This window comes from Trachurus japonicus, chromosome 22 (assembly GCF_045865225.1).
Source record: "Trachurus japonicus isolate A0001 chromosome 22, Traja_1.0".
In the NCBI taxonomy this organism is placed as follows: Eukaryota; Metazoa; Chordata; class Actinopteri; order Carangiformes; family Carangidae; genus Trachurus; species Trachurus japonicus.
In genome coordinates this window covers 30580494-30588045 of record NC_140928.1, presented here as the reverse complement: position 1 = coordinate 30588045, position 7552 = coordinate 30580494, and the positions used below count along the sequence as shown (strand labels likewise).

Genomic DNA, 7552 nt, shown 5'->3' with positions numbered 1-7552 from the left:
ATCTTCTGCACCAGAGGCTCAGTTTCCAGGAGGTCAAAGGTAAAACGATCCATTAAAATGAAGAATTAAAGAGCTAAAAAAAACTGAAACATGAAGCAGGAGAATCAATAAAAAAAAAACATCAAACAAATAAAACAACTTTTTACATTTCATCTGTTCAACCTCACAAACGGGAAGTGAAACTAACTCGTCATCTGTGTCTTTAACCAACACACACACACTGTGGCTAAACTCCTCACACCTGACTCTCACCCCCCTTGACCCCTGACCTTTGACCTCTCACCCCCCGCCCCTCCTGCATGTCACTGCTCTGGGTGCAGCATGAAGCGAGCCAGCTCTCTGGGGGTTCTTAACGTGCAGCCGGACAAACCTGCGAGTGACCACTACCAAGTAAGAAGAAGCCCAGAGCCGCCGAGTGTCGAGGCGCCGGGTCCAGAAAAGTGTCTGTTGCACAGGGTCAAAGGTCAAACGAGCACCTGCTTTAACGTGTTAGAGTGTTTTAATTTTAGCTTTTAGAAAGAAAATCAATGAATTAAAACAAAAAAATGTTTCATTATTGTCACTGATAACACAGAATATCCATATTTATTTTTAAATTACAGACATGGACCTGTTTCAATCAGTCAACAGGTTATTAATAGCCACTTTTATAATCAATTCATCTTCACATTTTAAGTTAAAAATACAAAACGACTGAGAATCTTTTTGCTTTTCTGTGTCAGAAAGTAAATTGAATAAGATTTACAATTTTAAGAAAATTCTTTTTAGTTTTAAAATATTTATCAACAATTTGTAAACTGAATAATCAGGTTCGATTATTAGTTCTGTCAAGAGTGCAGTTTGAATTTTACATTTGAAAAGTTATTTTATTATTTTGAAAATTAAGAAATATTGAAAAATGTTTTGTTTTGTTTTGTTTTGTTTTTTACAGTGAATTGAGCTCAAAGTTGAGACATTGATAAAAACACTTTGTTTCTATTTTTATATTTTAATTCCCGGTAAAACAGACCTTGTTTTTTTGTTCAGATACTTTTGGACCCGGTGTCCTCATGTCTTTGTCTTATGTCTCTGTCTCATGTCTCCTGCTGCTTTGTTTACTAGTTGTGTGTTGGATTTATCACTAATTTTCAAGTAAAACCATCAGTGTGACTCAGACTAACTTCACACCATCATTAGTCTAACTAATCAACACAAATTTGTTTTGATTTTCTTTTTTATTTACTTATTTTTTACAATCAACACAGTCTCCTTAGACCTACTATCTGGTTTGGTTGGAGTTGTAATGCTGGATAGTGACGGATTACATTTGTTTTATTATGTATTTTATTATTTTGATGTGTATTTATTGGGAAAAGGAGCAAGATTTTTTCTTGGTTAAAGTCAAAAAGTGGTTCAAACTCTCAAAAAAAACACTCAAAAGGAGGTCACACTATCCAACCTGGCAACACAGAAGCCTTGAGCTCAGAAAACCTTCAAAATAAAAGTTTATATATTAAAGCAGAAGTAAGCGATCCGGCCGTTTTGGCTAATGCTGCGTTCCAGGCAGGCTTTTGAAACCATAAATTACAGCTTCAAGTCACGACTTACGACTTTGTAGCGTTCCAGGCAACCCACTCGTGTTTTTCCGACTTGTTTTACCTATAGTCACTATAACGGCCACTCGTAACTTCCGACCCGTGAACTCATACCAGATCGAACTGGTACGACTTCACAGGTCGGAAAAACACAAGTTACGGGTTGCCTTGAATGCACCATAACGTCTTGTCAGCCGATGGAGTTAGCAGCCCCCGCCCTCATCATGGATCTATTGGTCCTCGTCCCTACGTCAACACATTCACACGCATCCCTTGGCTGCACACACAGCCCTTCATGCCGTTCTCTCTCCTCATTGGATAAAACTTGTAGGATACGAGAAAAGTTTTCTCCTCGGCTCAGAGCAGAGCAGAGTGACTGACAGACCCGTGTTTCGGTCCAAACACTCTATATAAGTGATTGCTGTCGGAAGATATAACTATTTAAGACTTATATTAACACAAAAATATTGCTTACTTCTGCTTTAATCACACTCCCTGTGTTTATTTTTCACAAAATAATAATAAACCACCTCTCAGTTTTTTTTAATCTGGTTTCCTTCCGCTCCATTTTTTTTTTTTTACAGGAACGAAATAATCGTCTGATGAAGAGTCGCGACCTGAGCGCCAGCCACACCGACCTGGCGCGTTGAAGGTTGTTTTCGACCGATCGTCCGATGAGGAGACGGACGGACGGACGACAGACGGACGGACGGACAGAGGCCCGAGAGAGGTCACGGAGGTCACGACGAGGATCCACGACTTCCCTGTCCAGACTCTAGACTCCGCCCTCGCTGTAAATAGCTCCGCCCCCTCATCATCATCATCATCACCACCGAGTGCTCGCTGTACAGGTTCTAATCTTCCATTGCACTTTTAAAGGTTCACGGGGGTTTTTATAGTAGGATCATGAAAACATGACGTCATGCTGTGTGTGTGTGTGTGTGTTTGATGTGAATGTGTGTGAGTCTTTTCTGTGTTTAATTGTGTGTGTGTGTGTGTGTTTGTGTGTGTGTACTGTACGAGCTGTTTGTTATAGCTTATGCTGCGCTAGCGCTTGAAGGAAGGCAGATGATGCACAGATTTAAGTTTGTTAATGAAGTCGCTGGTTCAGTTAAACTCCAGTGAGTGAAGCCAAAGAGACAGAGTTCAAGTTTCAATAACAAACACATGAATGTTTAATAATAGAGTTTAAATAAGTTAAATTAACACGTTTTTCTGGTAAAACTTTATTAAATTACGTTAAATATTCTGGTGAAGGATGTCAGAGTTGAACATAAACAGGACGATGTGCAATGGGACATCAAAAAGTGCAGAGACAGAAACAGAGGCAAAGTGCAAAACAGTGGAGAAGACGACACAACAAACAAAATGATGAACAGAAAGGACAGAACGGTGTAAAAAAAAAAAGAAAGAGAGAGGACAAAACACGAGACGAAACGCAGCAAAATGTCTTTGAGTTTTCCGACTGTTTGGCTTCACACTCTGAGGTTTCGGCTGCACCATTGACGACGTTCGGCCTCTAAGAAAAACATTGAAACAACTCAGAACCGGGTTTTTGAATAGTTTACAAAAATGTTTAAAACATTTTTTATATATATATTAGTGGTTTATGATATTTACACATTTTATTCAGTGAGAAAATCTGTAATTGGATTGATTAAAAACTGTTGGAAATCTGCCACATGTCAAACGCTTCCTGCTTTTAGGATTTCAGAATAAAACGTTCCGTCCTGTGTTGATTTTTTTTGCTTTTAATGTATGAGGTTCTTATGTTTACATTTTGTTTTTTTTGATTATTTTGTAAATGATGTTTGATTTTATTTCTTGTGCTTCCGCTGCTCTGAAGAGTTTTCTTTTTATACCTGTCCGTAAAAGGCTTGGAGAACAGCAGAGCAGGTTTTTTTGTTTTGTTTTGTTTTTTCAAAATAAAAGAGGCGGGATCGTTTGCTGCGTTTACTGGCAGGTGAAGGCCGTCCGTCATTCTCAGGACCGAGGCTGTAGTTTCACACACTGAGTTAATATCACTCCACACTCAAACACACAAATTCCAGGTTTCTTTGTTTGTTTGTTTAATAAAACTCATGACAACACTTTACCATGCGAGTGAAGTCGAACCAGTCCAACCAAAAAACATCAAATTCTGAATTATTTAAATGAAGTTATCGTCATGCAGGATTATAAGAAGAGATTTAAGTTGAAAATGTAAAAATATTGTATATATTTGCTATCACCAAAATAAATGTAGCTGTGGTTAGATGTAGTTTAAATATAAACACTTTGAACTCATTAGATCCAAAGTCTTATTAAAACTGGAATTTATAAATGTACATGACTGGATCTAAATCAAAAATTATAAAAATGTTATAGTTGATTTTGTACATCACACTTTTTTATGTCATAAAATGAATCATGCTGCCTTAGAGTGGTTCCTTCTCCGGTGCCCGATTAATTAATCTTTTTTTTTCATGTCTTGCCTCACTCCCGAGTCCATGACGAGCAGATAGACACCATTCTTTCAACTGTGCGTGCAGTAACGAGTGAGATACGGGCAGAGCTGGCGCACTGCTAATTAGCTTAGCTCAAACGCTGGAAGTGTATAGGTAGCGTTAGCCTGCCTCCTACCCGAGCCGAAATCAGCAGTCAGAAACTGATTTCATTTTAGCTCTAAACTCTGTAAATATATCAATTTATCCACATTTCAAACATTTTTAGGCGAGAAAGTAGCCGTTTAGATCAGCAGTGTGTCGTTAATTTGTCTAAATACCAGCTGTTTACAGTTTTGTTCGGACGAATTCGGCGCTACTCAAGCTAGCCGTTGTGACCAACGCACTTCCGGTTACTACACAAAATAAAACACCCGTTTCCCTTTACATACAGAAAACCATGACGATAGAATTTGTGCTTTTACTTTGAAATAGGAAGCTAACCTACCCTCAATGTAGCTAGCTTGAACCAAAATAAACCGCCTTTGCTTGACCGATCTTGTCCCGTTAGCGGCATTTGACCACTCAAGATTCCTTACCGGAGAGTTTTGTCAGCTCGAGACGAAGATCGGCCCGCCGGTTTACGTTTAGAGTTGCTGAAGAGTTTCTCTGATGACTTTAGGTGGAGGTAGGCTAACACTACCCATGCACTTCCAGCGTTTGAGCTAAGCTAATTACGGGCGATATGGGCTCTCCCTTGTTACTGCACACACAGTCGAAAGGATGGTGTCTATCTGCTTGTCATGGACTCGGGAGTGAGGCAAAACACGAAAAAAAAATGTTTGCGTATCCCTTTAAACAAACTTTCCCTTTTTTAAAAAACGCGCTCTAAATGCAGTAAGTTTGAGTTTCAGCCTCATTAATCCACGATGAGCATGAAGAGCTGCACTGACACTGCGACAGTGAAACAACTTAAATTTTTTATTTATTTCATAGTCAGACAGAAAAAAAAGTCATCACAGTTGCGAATAATAAATAAATATGGATTTATCTTATGCACCAGTTACCACAGCTGCTATAATATACATATACATCACTACAGGCTGAAATTGTCTCTATGCAGAGGTAGATGTGGAGCTGCACATTTATTTAAAACTTGCATAAATATATAAAAATAAACAAGCTTGTTAAATCAACATGCACTGCTGAGATTCAGTCTTTGATATAAATAAAGAAAAAAACATCAAAAGGACGATTTACAGGCTGAATTTTTATTCCCTCGGTACCTCAACATTATAACATGATGATACCTGAGTTTATCTTTATATATTGAGAAATATAAATGTATTTAATGAAGTAAAGACGCCGAAGTGCCGAAATGTTTAATATTTAAAAACAAAAAGCTATGCATCAACTTTGACAGAATTGTAAATGAGGTACAGTTTATTCAATCAGGAACCACATAATAGATAAGTAAAAAATAATAATAATGAACTTTAACATCATTATCCTGCATTTCCTCAGTAATTAAATCATTATAATTCTGGAAACTGGAAATATGACTCATTGAAATGTAAAATCCCACAGGTTGTTTTTATATCAATTAGTGACTGATGCGTTTGTTTTGTTTTGGTTTTTTGATGATGAACGTGTCTGTTTTTGTTTTGTTTTGTTTTGCAGGGCTGTGCAATAAGATTTTATTTCATGTTCCCCTCATTTATTTGACAAACTCAACTTTACATTGTCAATGGATTAACATCTGAATATAAAGGTTTTCATTCCAATACATTATTATGCTGCACTTCCCACTAACTAAAGATCATTGTCTGTCAATCCCCAAATTAAAAAATAGATAAACATGAAGCCCTGAAATGTAGATATAAATATAAATGCTGAGTCATTTATTCCTCCTGTGCCTGCAATAATTTAGACATAGTGGTTTTAAAAAAATAGATGAATAAATATCTCTCTTTTTTTCTTGTATAATGTTGATTTTTCTGACACTGGTGGAATTTACAGTGTGTTGAAGCTTCGTGTTGACTGTTGATCGGTCTGCTCATCAACCTGCTTCCTGCTTTTTAAAAAATGTTCTTCTCTGTCTTTATTGTCTTAATGTAGAAGCTCCACAAAGTAACGAGGCACATAGTTGATAATTAATAATGTCTAAAGGTTTTAATGAACTGGGCAACAGCTTGGTAGCAACTGGCTAATTGCTTTTTGTTTTTTTAAGAAGACAAATTCAGTTACGATCATTAAATGTTAGTGAATTGACTTTTGCATGTTTTTGCTTCCGTACTTGTTCTGATTTAATCTAGTCAAAGAGTCACATTCATGGTAAAATACAAATACAAATGTTTATACATTTTAATAATGATTTAAACTGTATTTTTACATTCAGTTTGCTCATATAATTGTGTAATTGCATGAATAAATATATATACACATATATGAATAAAACACTGTTGCCCCAAACTGTTGCCCCGTTCATAGAGAAGGGAGAGAAACTCACATATCACAGGGAGGAAATCTTTACAGTCCGTCCTTAAACTTCTAGATTTCTAACCGATGTTTAATGTCTATCCGACATGTTGATTTCTGAGTGGTGGTTATGATGACATGAATGTACATTTGTGATTTATAAAATGCACCGAAAAAAAGGTTTTTGTCGGCTTAACGTGTCTGTTTCTTGTTAAAGGTCAAAGTCTCACAGTCTCTTCTTCTGTTGTTGTTGTTGTTGTGTGGAGTGGTAATAATGTGGATGTTATAAAATAAAATGTTTATTCTCAGGTGGGGGACAAAAAAAACAACGAGTGAACAGCGCCCTCTGTCGCCCACATGTAGAACTGCAGCATCCTCTGTAACACGGATTATCTAATTATCACTTTATCAATAAATCAAACAATTACATTGATGTGCATTAGTTTTTGCATCTACACATTAGAAGATTTATATCATGCCTGGTTACCATGGCAACATACAGGATGCTGCATCCTCCTCATCTACCACATCCTCCTCATCTACCACTCAACACACAACAAGAGGCTCCGAAGTCGCTGTTGTTGTTTTTTTGTAAGTGTGTGTGTGTTTGTGTAACCTGTAATTGTTTTAAGGACATTGTTGTTCTACAAGACACCGATGCAGAAACTTTACAACTCCAATATGTAAAATATGAGACACAACCGAACCGTCCTCTGTATATCTTGTGTATACAGCGAATAAATAAATAAATGAATGGTCCTGGATGAGACTGGCATTCATGATACTACGTGTCTTGTGTAACTGCTGCTCTCACAAAGAGGATCCACAAACCTCACCAACAATATAGTTTTTAGTTTTTATTAAATTCAGTAAAACAGAGTGAGTCTACACTTGGAGTACTGTATTGTAATAAATAGTTTACAAATACAAATACAAATACGAATATGAACATGGGAAATTAATTTGTCATCTACCATTTGCAGAAGAATTTTTATATTATATAAGATTTATAAGATATTTTATGCTAATAAGAAGTAAAATATTTCTCTTGGAATCTAGCAGCAAGGCTGTACTTGT

The 7552-nt window shown here is 36.7% G+C and overlaps 1 long non-coding RNA gene across 1 annotated transcript; it reads left to right on the top strand.

Moving 5' to 3' along the window:
- Positions 1–86: 86 nt before the first annotated feature.
- On the top strand, positions 87–6812 carry LOC146964485 (uncharacterized). The gene is made up of 2 exons (XR_015034746.1): positions 87–390; positions 2159–6812. It is a non-coding gene; the product is annotated as an uncharacterized LOC146964485 (long non-coding RNA).
- Positions 6813–7552: the final 740 nt, after the last annotated feature.